Genomic DNA, 19,643 nt, shown 5'->3' with positions numbered 1-19,643 from the left:
AGCACAGTTGAGCTGTAGCTACAGGAGTATTTTTAGGCTTGGTTTCCAATGGAAACAGAGCATTCATCACTACCGTGCCTCTCTGTACCTGCATCCCTGCTTTACTTTTGAACCCAGTGGCCATATTTAACTAAAACTAACCTAGGGAAAAAGCCTCAAATTTCCTACAAGTTTCTGAGAACTTAGAGGCCTCATAAAAGAAAGCAACTCCCATAATAAGCTTCCTCATGACAGGAAAAGCTACACAAATTAGGATTTTTCCCCCTAGAGAGTTCACGTGGGTCAAATACTGCAAAGCTTCAGCTGGGGCTCAAGCCCCCTGGAGAAACTGTCAGAAATATTCAACTCATGGGCAAATCCATTCAGAAGTCTGCTGCTTCTTTCCACTGACAACTTCTCATTCCTTTATCATCAGGACAGGTCCCATGACAGACCGGCACTAGCATTTAATGGCACCTGTTACCTAACCACTGTGTAACCTAGTCTTTTCTCCCGTAAGATGAAGTTGCCTAGTCCTCACTAGCACCGCGCCGTGTGCTTAAACAGCTGTATTCAACAACGTGGACCTACCTCAGCTTCACAGAAACCACCTTTTCTTGGTTTTCAAAATATCCAAATAATATCTGCTTCCTTGAGTGCACACATGGGATCCATACCAGACTGTCTTTTGACAGTGTGATTGTGGACTGCAACAAATGAAGATCATGTATGCCATAACGCATGGGCTTTCCCAGTGAATAGCATCTCTGTAATTACTAACCAGTTCCACACGAAATTGGCTTTGAGTGCCAGCCTTTCTCATACTCCACAGGTCAAGGGCCTAATCCACGCAGGACTAAGTGCTCATGCAATGGACCTAGGCATTACATTAATCAGGGTGCTGGTTGCAAGCACCTCTCGATTATTTTATTTATCTAGATAGGCAGATCCTTCACTGTCTTTACATTGGTAATGCAAGGTTACTATAACAACCTCTGTGTGACCTGCATAATCAAGATAGCAGAGAAGAGCTGATAGCTGAATTAATGTATTTGGAGCCTTGAATAGGAAACTTTAAAGATTAATGGTCTATGAAATTCATATATACTCTACTCATGATATTACATTTATCCCATTTCATCTCCTTTTCAAAATACTTTTATCTTTAAATGTTGAACTAGAGTACATGATACAATATATTAAGACAACACTATTTAAACTTGCTGTTTATTTTCTACTTTCAGTTTAGCACACAATTAAACTACTTCATAAAGTCCAAAGACGACCATACATTTTACAGTATGGTTGACCAATTTATTAGCATCTTGTAGAAGCTAGAGTTCTTAACCAGATTTGCAGATGGTATACATGTCCGCAATATTTAAAATAAGCAAATTCAGAACTAGTTAGCCAGCTTATGGAATATTAAGCACAAAGATCACATTCTCCTTCAATTTGCTTTTTATTTTCCTGTACGCAACAGATTCTTTTTAAGAAGTCACTAACCTTCATTCAAGCAGAGACTTGCTTGCCAGCAGTCTACTAAAAGTTCATAACAGATCAACATAAATTTAAAAGTTTGCTTGACTGTTCTTCAGCAGACAAAAGAAGACATGGATCCTGAATCCAGGGCCAGATGAAGGTTGCTCACACAACCAGGACTGTGACATGAAGGAGATGTATGTGGAGGGAGACACTGGGGAACTGAAGTAATTTTTTTCTTTTCTTTTGCTGGAGTGTCATTAGAGTACACGTTCAGCTACTAGGCAGCTACAGGCAGCAAACATAGTTTTAGTCTGTGTTTCCTTCGTTACTACTACACAAACTGCCTGAGTGTGCACACATGATCTTATATTAGAAAGGCATGGGTAGCTCTATCTGGCTTTTAACTGCTTCACGTCCAGGACAGGCAGGAAATTCTCATTCTGAGTAATCATCCAAGCAAAAGAGACACAACAGTGGGCCTTCAAGTGAGACTTAAGTAGCATATAAGTCATACGATGACCTTCCATGCAGTCACGAATTTCTGCCTCCATGAGACAATAAATAAATATTCATTGTTCTCTCTCAGGCAAGTTCCTTTTTTTTTTTTTTTAATGTATGTCATGCTAATATAATTCTTCTCTGAGCCAAGTCCTTCTCCCAAAGGCAGCAGGATTACTTTTCTATTTTCAGGAAGGAGGGAAATTGAGCTTCAAAATGCAGCGCCTCAATGCCATACACTATAAACCCCCCGTCTAATACCAGTGGAGGAACTGATGGGGATGAACTAAATCCACTGTGAGGATCTTCTATCACTGCAGTCTTGACACAAAATGCAGCAGCTTTTTTGCCCTTGGAGTCTCATAAAGCAGACAGTGGCTTAAGGGATTCTTGGACTGAACAACTCTGTCATCAGTTGGACAGTTGGATTTTTTGGGTTTTTGGTTGGTTGGTTAGTTGGTTGGTTTTTTAGCTTTGATTTCTTACTGTGGGTGATTTAGCTAACAAAGAGCTTTTGTATCTTATCTTCTGCATTTGGCCTTTTTTTGTAATTGCTTCTGTTGCAGTCCGTAGACAGTATAGGAAGGGTAAGTCCTCACAAGTCCAGTGAAAAATTTGCTTTTGTTAGTCCACAGCCATTTTCCAGCAAAAACACTAATTTCAAAGATATTCAGTTAAGGCTGCGGAGGGGAGAAACTGGTTAAATTGGGTCCATCCACCTGCTTTCCCAGTATTGATAGAATTCTACTTAATTCCAATCAACTTGCATAATTGACACCAACCCAAAAACCATCACGCCATATGGCTAATTTCACACTTGTAACATTTAGACTTATTTCCCTTTGATGTTTTAAGGCTTTTGGCTAAGATTTTTAAAACTTGCCTTCCTTAGCCTCCCAGCTATATTTAAATGGCCTGATTTTTAAAAGTGCTGAGGATGTCACACCGTCACGGAGGTCTGAACGGTGCTTAGCTTTTCTTGGTTGCGGTCTCACATGTCACAAGTTAATCTTCAGAAAGTCTTAGAGCGCACTTTTTGCAACACTCATATCAACCACCAAGGAAAAATCTTCCTATGCTCCTAGCGTAACAGAAAGGTGAGAAGAGGTTTTTTTCGGCCCATCACCATTGTGTTCCCTTGTGCCTTTGAAAATGAACATTACATCTCTCCAGCTATGACCGTATATCAGTTCTCATCACCTCTTTGCACCGTCCTATGTTCTAAGCCTTTTATTTTAATTGACTTCATCAGAGAGGACAGCACGCTGACTAGCAATTAAAATATATCAACATCATTTCTGCAACCCTCCTTTGAATCCTAGCCCATCTCTCTCATCTTTTGCAGAAAAGGGTCAAATAGTCTCTAAAAACAATGCAAAGACAAGCAAAAATATCCACAGATGTATCAAAGTGTTGCCTAAAACTTCCATAAATTATTTTTGTGGTAAAATTTTCAGTCACTTTTGTGGATAAAACCAGCCTAAAATATCTTTACTAAAATACCTGTGTAAAAACATGTCTAGTAAGAGCCCCTAGTGGTGCCAAGACTGTTTTTTTTCCATCCCACCAGGATTTGCATCAACAAATAGCAGTGCTGACACCATCTGCATTTTAAGGCTGACTTTGTAGCTCACTCTTGAGTCTAACCCACTGTCTAAAGCACAAGAAAATGGGGTTCAGCTTCTTTCTCCTCCCCAGACTTAGGAAATGTTGGGGAAGTCTCTCAGCCTCCCTGTGTCTTAATTGTCTCCTTGTAAAAACAAGGATGTAAGAACTACTCCAATGTTTAAACACCTGCTTAACCCCTCAGTTTATCTATACCTTTAGTTAAGTGTCTTTTGCTATTGAAATTCATGAAATTTCATTATATGCTTAAACATATACTTCAGCGGTTTTGCTGATATGGCACTGCAAAGTGTACAGAGTATTCCCATCTCTATGGTGATAATAAAAATATTTTAAGCTAAATAAGAATGTACTTTAAGCTCATGAACCAAATCAATATTTTCTTTCTTAAATCCCCGGCAATCACATCCGTTCTGCCATTGTTAAAGAATCAATGCGGTACTTGGCTGCATGTGTCCAAATTGAAGCCATTAATCTCTCCTGTTTGTCACCTCCAGATTAAAGTGGTTTTGCAACCAGAGCTAGTGTAGCATGCTCCTGATGTTGAAACAAAGCTCTCTCTCAGGAGGCTCTATTTATGTGTAAAGGATAAAAATTGAATGTTTTATAAAGAGCACTGCAAGCAAGAAGGAAATTGTGTATTCATTCAAGCTTTGATCCTGCCTAACGGAAGTGAACTGTATTTTACTATTGTCTTTAACAGGAGCTATTTTATTGCAACTAAAAGGCATGCAAGTAAGTATTTAATACACTGTTAACAGCAAATAATCTTTTGGTCCCAAGTTACCACATCTTTTTCAAGATTGTCTGATTATGAGAACAAAGAGCATAAGTTTGCAACTGTCTGAAAAGTATCTGGTTACAAAATTTGTTTTGGTTTGTTTTTTTAGCAAATACCTGCTTTTAAAGGCATTTCCTATTTTGTGAAACATATTTAGGAGAAAGAAAATATATTTATATTTAGACAATATTTTAATATTTTGGTACAGAGCACTGAAAACAAGTTTGTTGTCACAGAGCCTGACCTACTGAGGTGTTTGAAGGTACCTTTAGTGATTTAGAAAAACATCTAAAACTCAGTTAAAATGTTAAATTCCCATTAATATTTTTGGCTTGGACTAACTTAGCAAGTAATGAAGTGCAATAGGAGCAGACAGATCAGAAACCTGGTGTTAAGGACCCAAAATGCCTTGGGGACTTGATTTTGGAACAGCTTTAGTCTGGTCCGATGGACTGAAAGCCATCAGCAGCTGGAGAGCATTTTCCAGCTTAGATTCACTTAGAAGAAATCCCTTTTGCTTACTCCACTATGTAATCTATAGCACAGCAAAGAGGGGATGAATAGAAGATTAATTTCAAAAGTGCAAACTAAACACTCAGGCCAACACATCCAATCTGAATGGAAGTTAGGGATTTACACCACCTAGACATCTATCTCTGTATCTTTGTAAATTTGGCACTGCAGATATTACTCCTTACATTACTCCTTCTGAAAATCAGTGAGGTCCAATCTGGGAAGAAGGGACTCACTGGTATATGGTGCACTGTATAAATGGTGCTACATAAATTAATATACAACTTAAGGAGACACCTTCACAAAAGAAAGTTACGTTTCCATCTGAAAAATATTGCATCACTATAGTTAAAAGCAAAACCTACGTCGTTACAATTAATGTAAGTATTTATTTCTTAGCTAAAGTTTAAATAACGATTTCCATCTCTTGCTAAGCATGAAGCTCAAGAAAGCTGACAGACTGTCCCATGCAGCCCGAGAGAAGTGTTACTTCACTTCTTGCATTTTTCTCTCATTGCTCAGTCCGCATCTTCCCCCAGATGAACTCTCAGATGAACAACAGCAAAAGAGATTGGGGCAAAGGTGATCAAAAGCATGCCTTTGAGTGTCCAGTCGGGTGTGGAGAAGAATTCTGGAATCGGGAGTTTCGGATAGGACTTTGGCAATGCTACAAAATCATAAACAAAAAAGGGGGAGATGTGGAGAAGAATTAAGAGGTGACCTAATGAGCACCAGCTGATTCAAGAACAGAAACAGGTGAAGGGAATTGTGAGCAGGCATGTGATCCTTGCCAGAAGGAAGATATGAGAGAGGTGCAATGGAGGGAGAGATGGTAGGGCTGCCCTGTTATGATAAAGGCTGTGCATGTATGCTGCAACAGCTGGGGACACAGTGTACAGAACATTAGTTCTTCACCTCTGGAGACCCCCTCTACAACCTTACTTAATATGAGTGTGCTGGATCAATTTGTCCCTGTTACAATGTGAGTCAATCATTTCTTATAAAAGCTATGAAATAAAAAAGTATTGCTCATCAGCACTCACAGCATTTTTGCTTTTACCCAAGATAACTAGTTTTCTTCATCATTAGTTTTCTATTCACTCTGTCACTACAGTCTGGGATGGTATTTGCCAAGATAGTTGTCAGTTTTATCTGGTATAGGTCAAATGACATCGACGTTAAAAAAAAAAAAAAGGATTTTAAACTATATTAAAGAGTTGAAAATATTAAATCTGCATCTGTTGAATAAGCTATAACCAGAGACTTTAAAGATCTTGTGTAAAGAGTTTCAATTAAAGCTTTGCAAGAATTAATTAAAAATAAACCACCACACATGCAGAATCTACTGTATGGCAATAAACACCCAAGAATCACTGCTTTCTCATTTAGGTGGTAAAATTGTTTTGTCCGGACTACCATGCAGCATAAACAAGGAAGACATCTCTCTCTTATTTGTCTGGATCAAAATGATCTCCTTTTATTTTTCAGATTTGTCACCAAGACTAATGCTGCCTACAATTGTGTGAAATAACAGCTTTCCCATTTTGATTTCAGAGGTAAAAACAAAAAATCCAAAAGCAAACAAGATTCTGTTTCAAATGAGTAAATTGGTGTTGCGTTTGTAATCTAACAGGCTGACTAATTTCATTTTTGTGGCGGTGTACAGCACAGCCTGTGCCCTCCCCCTGGGCACATACAATGCAGGGACCCTTAACGTGGGAGGCATGTCCAGGGGTAATAAATGGGAGGATCTCCTCTCTGGAGACAGAACAACAGCAAGAAGGGAACATCGCAAAGCATGTTCACACCTGAACATTAGTCACTCTGATCTGGGTAAAAAAAAAATCAGCTTTAGACCTAAATACCTATTCATACATAAAAGTTACAATATCGTATATATTCTTTTAAGATAAAGGGACCTGTAACAGCTTCCTGCTGAAGGGCTCACTTGGTGGCTTTTCAAAAGCACTACAGAGCATTTCAAAAGCTGATCCAATAAAAACATTTAAATAAACAACTACCATTACTTACTGATACTGATTACTTATCATTACTTACTGATGTCAGCCTGTGCATGCCGGGGCATGTAACAGTAGGCATTTATTATTTCCATTTGTGTTCTAGGATGTGTATAATGCAGAATTGCTCAGGGGATTTCTCTGGGTAGCCAGCGCTGTGTAACACTTCCACAGAAAAACCCAAAGTCAAACTCAGATGTCACATCTTACAGACCAGGCATTCTTGGTGAGGAAATCTGATCTTCTCACTCTTTCCTTCTTGCGCTGCAGGAACCTGACTTTTAAAGACATTTGGATTACCACGGAAGGACCTGACTAAAATCTTTTTACCAGAGACACTCTCTGCCTAGCCAGTATTCTCCTCCACTCTTCACTAAGACATAATGTCTGCCTCTTACTTTCTTCGGTAAGAGAAATTATAACTTTCTTAACAAAGCTTCAGAAGATCCTCCAAACTTTGAACTCTCTGTATTTCTAACCCAAAAGTCTTTACATATTCATTTTCTTAAATTCTCAAAGCAAACTTTGCCATAGCTGAGTACTCTTCTATTGTGCCCTTACTAACAGTTTTTCCATGTTACAGTGAATAAAACCAGGGGTTGCTCTTTATCTCCCTGCTCTGGTAATATCTCCTTATCAATCTGTATCAAATCCAAATATCTCAGTGTTAACCAGGGCAGGAGGTTTGATTCTTAAAACTTAAAACAAACACCTCAGCTCTCACTTTCCTTACAATTATCCCGCCAACTCCATCTGCCGCCACTTGGAACTTGCCTTTAATGAGACACTGAAACTCTGTTCACCCAGATACATGATATCTACTCAGGAATCACGAACAGATGCTTCAGTTAAAAAAAAAAAGTAGCACTCAAACACTTTGCATTTCTTCTGAATTACCTTAATGTACTACTGACCCTTTTACAGGTTCTTTGGCGTAACAGTGTCTCCTTATTAGAACATGCATATATTTAAACCAAAGATGCTTTTGCAACAAAGACAATAGCATGGTTTCGCACAGAGTTGCTCTGAGGATAAACGTCGGCGTTCACTTTCACATGAAGAGTACAGCTGCTACCTTACAAGAGCTGGCAACAGGCCGTTGCTTTTCAGAGCAAGGCTGAGCTTCAAATCACGGGACTTCTCTCCTACAACTGCACTGGACACTTGTCTTCTCAGAAACCAAGCCAGAAACACCAGCAGTTTGAACACTGATTCAAAATGTACACAGAGAGCATGAGTTTTCTAAGACAGTCTGGAAAGAGAAGAAATATTAATTGCAAAATAAGTTCGTTCCCTACAGCCTTTTTAGCAATACTACTCACGAGAGAACGTTTTCTGATACAATACTAGACCAAGCTAGTAAATGAGTAGTAATCCTTTGACCTGAAAGGAGTTTTACCTGATTGCAGCAGCAGAGATTGCAGTACTTTGTGTGCTACATAATATATATATGTAATACGGGGTACATGAAATGAGATACAGAGGAGAAATAGACTCGAGTTCTATTTTATTCTAGAACACAGGAGGTTCTAGGTTACACAGGAGTGTCAGACCACTTGTGAGTAATGCAATTCTTAAATCCTTACCATTTAAAGTCTTTATTCTCTATTTGTCATTCTTTAGAAATTTGTAAAATATATTTTTGGCAAATACGTAAAATATATTTTTGGTACTTCATGGCTTCACTGCTCTAGGTTTTGGCATCTGGACTCCTGCTGTAAAAAACTCACAAAAGATCATAAAATTGTTTAAAAATTAAATGAGTTCTTTCATGCTAAAAATTATTATGGCTTCAAGTCTATGATCTCAATCTTTTAAGGAACTGAAAATGTTAAATCATACTGAAAAAAGTTCTCCCTTTCCTGTGGGAGAGAAGACAATAATATCCTGAACTTTAACGATTATCCTTGACATATCCTTGACCCCCTTCACAGGACCCGCAAAGGAGAAATTTGTATCTGTGAGAATTTCACAAGAAATAGAAAACAAATTATCTTGCCTGTTCTATTTTTTAATGGCAGCTCCTAGCTCAGTGGCGTGGGGTGCTGGAAGAACCCTGTGGAGCACAGATCAGGTGGAGGGGCCAAAGGGACAAGATAAACTAATTTGTCATACAGCCATATAGTTTATGGCATTTCCATATTCTTTTATCATACTCCTATCACCTGCACATACAGTCAATGCATAGTGGGAAAACAGAGAAAGGAACCAGTATCTGCAGTGGGAGAAGGTATGCTACTAAATTTCTAAGGACAGATGCAGGGCATTGACATGAGAAACAGAAAGTCAAATAAGCTAACATATTTTTAGATCACAGACTGAATCAAATAATGACAAACAATTAAGACATCTGGGAAAAAGGACATATAGGCAAAGCAGCATGCATGATGATTTCACAGAATTTTTGAATAATATTCAGGGTGAACTCTAACTAGCTCAGAGAAATAAACCTAATCTCAGTGTACTTACAGTAATAACTGCAAATGATGCCGTTAAAGAGCTGCCATAACACACTCAGAAGCTGCCTCGGCGTTCAGAGCCAACAACAAGCATGGAGAAGGCTAACGGGAGTAACGCTACCAAGACAAACTGACCTAGTCTCACCCCACTGCTCATGAAGACTAACTTGATGTCTGCTAGGGGCTCACTGGGGGAAGAACCACAAATCCCAGGAGAAGCTAATGCGTGTCTAAGAAAGCACATCACGTCGTGTCCTGATAACCAACCTCAATGGGCCAGTAAGCCCCTGAGCAACCAACTGGCTGAGACACTGCTGAGCCCCCAAGAGAGTTTCAGAAAACTGCCAGGAAAATATATGTGCAATACCAAGTACTATTATCTTGTTTCACACTTTTTTCCAAGAACATAGCATTTGGTCTTTATTCTCTTACATCGCTTCTAAAAAGTGAAGAAAGCATGAGAGCATTAGAGGTATTCAGGGAGCACCACACCCATCTCTATCAAATTATGCAGTTCAATGGTTCCTCCACATTAAATATTGATAGAATAACTAATATCTTTCAACAAAGACTTGGGTTACCTTGGTACTTGCTGAACTCATGGCAGACATGCAATTCCTCATCTGCGTAAAACCATGGCACAGAACAAAAATAGGTAAAAAGTTGATGTAAAAAACACAACTTGTTTAAATGACTTAATATAGGATTTGCCTTTGATGGTCCTGAAGTCTTAGGTAGATATTAAAGGTGCCTTTGATGGTCCTGAAGTCTTAGGTAGATATTAAAGGATGATTTATGTTTCATAGCATCTGCTTTATCATGATTTGATTAGATAGACTCAAATGGCAAGTAGATTTTCTGTCAGACTTGGAGACGAGCAACATAAAAGCCTCTCTGACCCTCGCACAGCTGTGGTATTGACATGACTGACTAGAAATTGTCCTATTAAAGATTTCTAATGTCTGATTCCAAACCCATCCTCAGATTCACACCCACCAATGACTGCAGAAAGGCAACCAGAGACAGTAACGTATATGTAAAAAATTAAAGCCTATGCTAACTATTATTGGGCCAAATCCTATAGTCACTACTCTTCTTCTCCTCCTCTCCACATGCATATTTAGGTAACTGACTTGCTTAACCATGTTTAAATAATTAAGCATCTTTAATTCAGGCAAATCTCATATTATTTTCAAGCAAAAGGTACATTTCCAGGTTTTCATAGGAGGCTTCCAGCTAGGTCTGCCTATGCCTGTGTTACAGAAAGCCGTAGGAATACCTCCAACTTGACCCAGTGTCTCCTGTGTAAATGAAGTGGCACACGTTCCTGCCAGCTCCCCTCTGCCTGGGGCTGTGCAGATATATCCAAATTCTCTTTTAAGTCAGTGTCTACATCTTCAGTCCATTCAATTCAATTTGGACCATTTGGATTCAATTTCAGCTTTGCATGGCAAGATGCAACTTAATCCTCAGGAAGCAATGGATTTTGAGGGGGACTGCTCAAAGAATCAGCTCTTAATGTAATGCTGAGCAAGGGCTTCAGCCATGAAACTACAATTTCTGCTTGCAAAAAATTCTCCTGAATACGACAGTATAAACACTGACCAAAAAACTCAGATACAAACATAGAGTAACCATGAGCAATAATAATTCTTCAACTACTGTCTTAGTATGATGAAACACAAACAATTTAAACAGCCTAAAGAGCTGCTCCTAAATGTGCATGTGTATACAGAGATCTTTCTTAAACCAGAAGTTATGGAAGTTATTGTATTATGGAAATTGTTCTTTCTAAAGAAAATGGGCCTACTATTGGCTTTAATAAGGCAGGATCAAGCCCCTGATAAGAAGATGGACACAACATCCCTTTGAATGTTCATAACTCATTTCAGATAATACATGCATAAATCTAAATGACAGGATGCCTAGGAGTAGGGACATTACACTCATTGGGACTATGTTTAGAGAACTGGAAAGGGCAGCAAAGACATATATTTAAAATTAATTATGCATAGGAAGATGTGGAGGAGTTGCAAAGAGTACATAATTTCAAACTACAGATAATAGTGGCAGAATACCCTGGGTACCTTTAATATTGCATCTATACCAAAGTAGTATAAAGAAGACAATGTACTAAATTTATATATTGATAATAGAACGCATTTTCAATAGTTGGTTGGAAAGGGATTTCATTTTTCTTAAGAAAAAAGGGGGCAAGTAATCCTGAATCAGTCAGCACATATGTGCTGGTTAAAACAGCACATACCTAGACCCAGGTGAGCTGCAGTAAGTAGCCTCCTGCCCAGCCAGTTGTCAGGAGCTATGAGAAATGGTTAACAGTATTGTAGGGTCCCTGGAGGGGGTGAAATGGGGAAGGGGCATAATGGGACAGACAGAGGAAACATTGAACTTACTGTGAAAGTGAGGAAACTCTCTGATTTCTGACAGGGGAAGATGGAGCAGCAGGGAGAAAGTACTCAGACTCTCATAATTAATCCAATAGCATGTGAGCTCCATTAATAGTAATGCAAGCATTCAGGCAAACAAAGGATCAAAGTATGGACTATAAACTCTCATTTTTGTAGAAAAGTATCTCTTTCAAGCCTACACAGGTTTTCAATAGCTATATCAATGTAAATTATTGTATCTATTGATGAATATAGGATTCCCGCGTCTCCCAGGTAATCAGTCTGGCACCTTTCTCAAGAATTAAAGATATTTAATACAAACAAATCAACTTCCCATTAAAATTACATAGGCTTTTAATACATTTATTTGTATTCGGTAAAACTTCATTTCTCAACTCTCCCTTCCTGACATTTAGACACGTCTAAAAATTAGCATACAGTTTTTCTTTCTCTAAATGAAACTATACAAAAAAGCAGCATCAAAATTAAATAAAACTTATTTAATGTCTTTTGAAATAAAATATTAAATGTTCATTTGTATTGAACCTACCTTGTATTCTGCGATGAAAGTCATATTGCAACATCCTAATTCATCATTATCTCTCTGGACCAACCATTAGGCTGCCTCTCCCCACTGTTTAATTATGTAGACCAAACCAACTGGCAAAGTCATCCCTGGAGAGAAAACAAAAAAACATACAGCAAGAATACTATTTTCATTAGCTTTTCAAATCACTGACATAGCATAAATGCAGGTGCGGGAGCTTTTCTCTTTTTTTAGTGAGAAAAGTGAATTTAACAGTGTCCTCAGTTCAGTACAACATTTCATCTGAGTTCCTACTATTAAGTCAATTGTTAAGCCCCTGGCTAATACAGCATTCAAGTTACAATGCAATTTCAGCACATGCTTTAAATGCTTTGGTTCAACAGGGACATAGCTTTCTAGCACCAACAATTTCCCTATTAATTCTATATTTTGGAGATTAGAAAAACATTAACCATTACTCATCTCAGTCACTATCTTCTGCATTAGCTAGACAATCTAATAAAATTTCCATGAAAATGTTGGTTCACGTGTAGTGCAAAATTACTGTGACGAAAGGGGAGTTTTGTTTAACAGACAAAAGAGTGAATTAAAAGAAGCAGGTGTAATAGTATAGCATGGGAAAAAAGACAATATCTGAAAAAAATTGCTGCTAAACTCTCAAGGCAGGAATCTGAGAAAAACACCACTTCAACCAGAAAAGGTTGACTGTCTTTCTTAATATTCAACAGCAGAATGAGTATTTGGGCATTTTGGGGTAGAAATGTGTCTTAAAGACATAAAGACTTTGGCTTTAAAAGTTCTTTCAGAAAGGGTAGCAAGTGAAAAAGGAAGAGGAATTGTGAAGATGTTAATTGTGCATACACAGTTTTAAAGGGTTGACAAGAAGAGACTCCCATTCGTTTTTCCTATTCGCTTTGCCCTGGTCTGTATTAACCTGAGACAATAATTTGTGAAGCTGAGGGTTTCCAGAGTGCAAAATACTCTGGAGTTGTATAGAGGAGACAGAGACATGATAAATGTAAAATATTTCAAATGGAAGCACTTATCTGGAATAGAACAGAACTGGTACCCCCCTAATTCCTAACTCAGTCCACCTTCCCACTACTGATCATTGCCTGATTTATCTTACAAGCTCTGATAAGGAACACAGCTTGCAATATTAGTCATACCTTCAGAAGTTTTGGCTGTGCTCTGGAATTGGCCCAGTGAGTACTTTCCCTTACTTAAAAAGAAAGAAAAACTTGTAAGTTGCCATTTACACTAAAGCCTGCAATTTTGGAGAAGAAAAGTTTTAGGACGTTTCAAAAATGTTTACTCTATATATGGCCTGAAATGGCTTTGGAAATTTGAGTCCAAAAGCTAACAGTAAACAAAGCTGCTGTTTGCTAGATAGATTCTTGTGCAAACCTTACACTCTACAGTGAAGACTGATTTGTGGGTAAAAGTACATCTAAGTGGAGAGGGAAGCCAGAAATGACAAGAGCCAGGGTGCACTAATTGGTGACAGGTTCATAACAAAGTGGTTTTCAACATGTAATTAAGTGGTGGACCTCCTTTCCATGGTATACGGTAAATACAAAAAGTTTATGCAGGTTTGAAGAGAGACTTGACAACCTCATAGAAGAAAAATCCATCAAGGTTCACTGACGGAATAGGAATCAGCTCTGCTCCAGGAAGTCCTTGAGCTGCAGTTGATTAAAGCCCTGGAGAGTATCAGCCTGCCCTGTTCTCTTCCCCAAGGTATCTGCTTTCAGCTGCTGGCTCATTTTTTTAATAGATCTTCCTTTTCCATCCACAAGCCTATTTCTATCCTTCTATCCTTCTATCCACAAGCAAGTTTCCATTCTCTAAGCATGAGAAACAACGTAACAACGTGGCTATTTGCTTTCCTGGTTGTGTTCTAGTATATGCCTGCAGAATACATAAGGATGTAACCTTGCAAGTAAGAATAAAGCCAATTTTTAGGAAATTATGCCTAACATAACTGCATCAATAATTTGAACTTAATTGCTCAAAGGATGTCCACGCGACAGTCAGCACGTGTAGGGGTACCACACCGGCGCAGCTTGCACAGCCCCTGTGCTGCCACGACTCTGCAGCAGCAAAGCCCCTTTTGCCAGCAGTAGCTGCTGTTGACTCATAACAAAAAGGTCTGAAAAAGGCTTCAAGGCATAAAATAAATTCTTAATGTTGCTGCCCACTTTAATAACTCATTAAGGACATAGCTATTAGCCAGATCCAACTGTCACACACCACCAGGATTGAAAAAGCCATGATCTGTCTGGATAAAATCTTGAAGAGCACAAAGAGAGCTCTAAGGGCTCTGGCAAAGGAAGTAAAACTCAGCTGGCTGTTTAGTTTGTGTTAGCTAACCAGATATTACTTCTGTCTCATTTAAAGCTACTTTCAGAAGAAGAGAAAAAAAAAAATCACAACTGCAACTGAAGTGACACAGCAGTAACAAACATCAGCTCTCCCCATGGGAAACAAGGTATTGTATTTGTCACAGCTAATCTTATGAAAAGGCTGTCAGTGGAAAACATATGTTGTCATGGGGTTTCCTCAACAGCCAGGTGAGTAAACAAAATGAATGGGAATTCCTGCCTACACAACACCCGCTTCTCCATTTTGACCCATTCCCTCTCCCCTCCCCAAGAAGTCCTCCAGGACCTGGGCTCCACGCAGCTGGGCACACGTGCTTCCCCAGCCCTCGGTACACAACACATTTTGCTGTCTCATTTTATTTACCACATCTGAGTCACCCACCTGAAGATTTCTAATCCTGGCTGTGTGCTGTGGAGGGACAAAGGCCTCCATCATGGTAAGACTGAATTTCACATGAAAAATGTGTGCATTAACTGGCTTAGCCATGAGTTCTTGAAACTCTGGGGAACAGAGGGAGACTCCACCTATTCTCCTTTTTGAAAGAAAAGCCTAATGCATCATATGACATTTCCTTCTTAAAATGCACCCACAAGAAATTTAATTTAAAATGTTTTTTCTCGCTTCGTAATCACTACATGAGTAACATACACATAAGGCAATCCACAATACTTCTGGTGTTATGATGCTTTGCTCCTTCAACAAACTGAAAATGCTCCATGGAAACACCAACATAGAGAAAGACAAGCAATTACAGTACTTACATTATTTGTTTCTGATGTGGGTCATTTAGTAGCATAAAAAGCCCTCCATCACTGGAGGAAGCTGTTCGTATCCTCACCACAAACTGTAATGTTTCTGGCTTTAACTATGCTTTCCTGAAGAATTAAATAAGTGCTAAAGAATATATACAGATTTATAAAACATAATCATCAGAATTGAGAAACGGGATTCAAGTACAAACCTTTGTCCTGCCTGACAGACGTTTGCCTATTTTTCTTCTAGCCTTTTCCTCCAACACCACTTCATCTCTTTTTCCACCAGCCTCTGCTTCTGCTTCTGGACAGATTTTTGTTTCCAACATTTCTTCCCTTACGTCTTTTTCCTCTCCCTCCTTAGAATCATAGAATCATAGAATCATACAGGTTGGAAAAGACCTCTAAGATCATCGTGTCCAACCGTCAACCCAACACACCATGCCCACTACACCATGTCCCTAAGGGCCTCATCTACACGTCTTTTAAATACCTCCAGGGATGGGGACTCAACCACTTCCCTGGGCAGCCTGTTCCAAGGCCTGACCACTCTTTCAGTAAAGAAATTTCTCCTAATGTTCAATCTAAACCTCCCTTGGTGCAACTTGAGGACATTTCCTCTCGTCCTATCGCTAGTTACTTGGCAGAAGAGACCAACACCCACCTCACTACAACCTCCTTTCAGGTAGTTGTAGAGCGCGATGAGGTCTCCCCTCAGCCTCCTCTTCTCCAGGCTAAACAACCCCAGTTCCCTCAGCTGCTCCTCATAAGGCTTGTGCTCCAGGCCCTTCACCAGCTTCGTTGCCCTCCTCTGGACACGCTCCAGCACCTCCATGTCCTTCTTGTAGTGAGGGGCCCAAAACTGAACCTTTAAAGTGAGTATGAAAGAAACACTTTTAGCCAACTCGGCCTGCTAGGACTAAATCCTTAGTAATTTCACTGTGGCTTATGGACTGCACGAATAATGAGACCCCATGTCACCAGAAACCTGACCAGACACTTTTCCATCACCTCCTGTCACCACAAGAGTTTAGGAGCACTTCTGAAGGAGACAGACAGCCAAGCCAGTCTGGAATTAAGGCTAAATCCTTAATTTCCAGCTACAAGAAAACTCAGAACTTCTCAGCCAAGAAGAAATCTAGTTTCATCATACCGGGAAAACCTTCTGTTTGGGGAGCTGGCAGGTGAGGTCTGGTGGGACCCCACCTTCCCGTGTGGGAGGCGCATCAGATGCAGGCTGCGAAAGAGCCGAGCACCTTCCTACCAGCTGCCTGTGACATGGCTCTCTTCACTGGTGCAGATTGTTAAAGGTCAGAACAAGAAAAAAAAAAGTATTTTCTGGAAGTTAGGAACTGTGCTTGTCTTGGATTGCACATCCCAAACACCAGTGTTATGGTCTGGAATCACTTTAAACCCACCATGTAAGGAGTCAGAGCTGACACCCTCTCCGGTTACTTGTGTCCAGTCTGAACATAACCAGCAAGCAGCAAGGACAACGGATAAAAATTAGGGATTGAAATCTAAATTTCATAACTCACTGATTAAATATGTGATTGCCAAGGCACCGAAATCCTCTGAGAACCAGGCCCTAATTGAACTTTGCCTGAATCATTTTAAACCTCCACTGAAAATGGAATGTAGCCATCCTTCACAGATTTCTTTAAATCACGCAAGTATTTCCAAGCTAGAGGTCTCAATTTACAGCTGTTTGATAAACATTAAAATTAATAACAATTTCAGATGCAAAATTTCAGGAGCAATTTCTGCTAAAATCAGAGCTCTGATGCTGAATTAGCACAGTTGGAAGCCATCCATGCTCTCATGGATCTGATGTAGGGGTGGCAACCTTTGCTGATAGAGCAAATGATCACCAGTGGCAGCAACAAAAGGCTGTTTTAACTCTGAACCGCTCTGTCCACTCGAGTTGCCCAGGCACATCTACAACAGCAGCATCCACTGGGGATGCTGGGCACGGTAAAGCAAAAGTCAAACTCACTGCTGAAAGAGCCCAGCAAGTCACCCCAAACCAAGAGAGAATAAGCAGTCTCTAGGGACTACTAGTAAGAAGAGGATGAAGGAGGTGTGGCCCTAAAACACCAGGCACTGGGTCATATCCTTTTCTTAATTTTTGCCCCTTTCCTTGGCTCCATGCTGTCACACAATACTCCATTTCTGTAGGACTACATCACATGAGTTTGCCAAAGGAAAAAAATTCCAAGCTTGTTTTTCATAAAGAAAATAAGGTTGTCTTCTTAAATTACAATCAGCAAAGCAGCAATTCCTACTGCTCCTTCCTGCTTTTATGCAGTGATATTAGGAAGAAATTTCAGTACTTTTCCAAAGGTTTTAGACACTAGCATTTCCAAAAAAATTATGATGCAGAGGACAGAATCGCTTTTCAAATAAAAGTATTCCAAGGACAAAGAACCAGCTTATTGCACTCGGGTACCTCATGACATTTTGGGCGACAGGAATTCATGCTGGAATGACTGTGCTCAGCGAGGGGAGCAGGGTGCAGACCTCGCTGCCCACCCTGGGTGTCAGAGTGGAGCAGCTCTGATGTATCCCCTCTGATACACAAGTCTTCTTGAAAGATAATCAAAGGGCCCAGGCTGCCTCAGACAAAAAAACACAAAGAGGAAAAAACTGCTAATAATGTACAAGACCCAGTAGTCCCAGGGCAGTGGCAAAAACGCAGCATTAACCAATGTCACCTCATTGTACTAAGAAAAAAGTCTCTCTTTGGTTAGCCAAGACAACATTATGATTATAATGACTCTTTTAATGTTTAGAATATTTTACTGCTCTAGAGGGGGAATCCTGAGATAGAGCTTGCTTAATTTATGACAGAGATTGCATGACTCGGATCCCAGGATAGCAGGGAGCTACTCTTGCAGACCTGTCTTCCTCCAGCATCATTGGACCCATCATCATCTTGCTTTCCACTCCCTCAAGCAAAGTTTCTTTTGTTTTAGTAAATTGACCAGCATCTGTCTATACAGAATAATGGGGACCTTATCCCCTTCCTTATTGATTTCTGGAGAGGGGAGGGGGAAAAAAAGGATATTCAATCCCCATTCCAAGCCACCCAGGAATTAAGACTGCTTAGAGGGTCTGAATAAAATGAAAGATGAACAACATGTTTGTTAGGTGTAATAATGTATGCCCATATGGAAGGAATAGCTAAACTGTCCTTTCCCATGAAAGAAACTGAACAGATTGCCTAGAAATAGGCAGCTCCTGTTCCCTTTACTGAAGGAAGCAAATGCCATCCAGATGGAAATTATCAAATGGATCAGACAGCTACATTTTATTCCCAAATGATCTTTGTTCTACTTATCACTCATTATACCAGGAAAACTCTTTTTCCTATATCCCAAGCACAGTTAAGAGAATATTAGTTATCGTAAGCTCATTCAAAATATTCTGCATTGAAGGTTTCCCTGATGAGATATTGATTTTGTCACACAAAATGAGGGAGAAGAAAAGTGTCCTTCCTAATGGGAACATTCATTTAAGATCTCTGGAATCTGTTAATTCCCATTAAGTCCAACACGTGACTGAGGATTACACCGTCCTTGTGGCGCAGCAGTCAACTCTGCAGTCGCTTCCTGATGCCCAGGGTGACAAAAAGCCTTTTCAACAGTCCTATCACTTGCCAGGTTTTACAAAGGTGAATGTTACCAAGTCCCAGCTAAACCATCTTGAGGTTCTTCAGCTACTTTTATTTATACTGTCCCATGAGTAAATATTTCAACTGGAAATTTGCACTGAATAAAAACAAAATTTAAAAATCACAAAGAATCCTTAGCTTTGGCCCTATATAACTATATATGGCATGTATAATCAAATCCAATAATTTAGGGGACATTTTCAAAGACATAAGAGGAGTTAGTTACCAACTAAAAGGGAAAGGCAATGAAATCTGGATACCTAATTCTCTCAGGACTTTGAAAAATCTCCATAACATTTTATGCGGTAAAAATCATATTTGTTTAAGCATATCCTCCTATAAATTTCTGATTATGTTTATAGATGTTTATCTCCTATCCTATTGAGTTATATAAGCTCTGGCTATATATTTTGCTATAATAAAATTTTGTTTTAGCCTAAAAACTTACAGCAGTATAGGTACAGTCTTTTATGAGGACATAAAACTGTTAACAGCTGTGGCTGAGTGACAGGAGCATCT

The sequence above is a fragment of the Calonectris borealis genome, chromosome 4 (assembly GCF_964195595.1).
Source record: "Calonectris borealis chromosome 4, bCalBor7.hap1.2, whole genome shotgun sequence".
Lineage (NCBI taxonomy): Eukaryota > Metazoa > Chordata > Aves > Procellariiformes > Procellariidae > Calonectris > Calonectris borealis.
Note: the sequence above shows the minus strand (reverse complement) of the source record.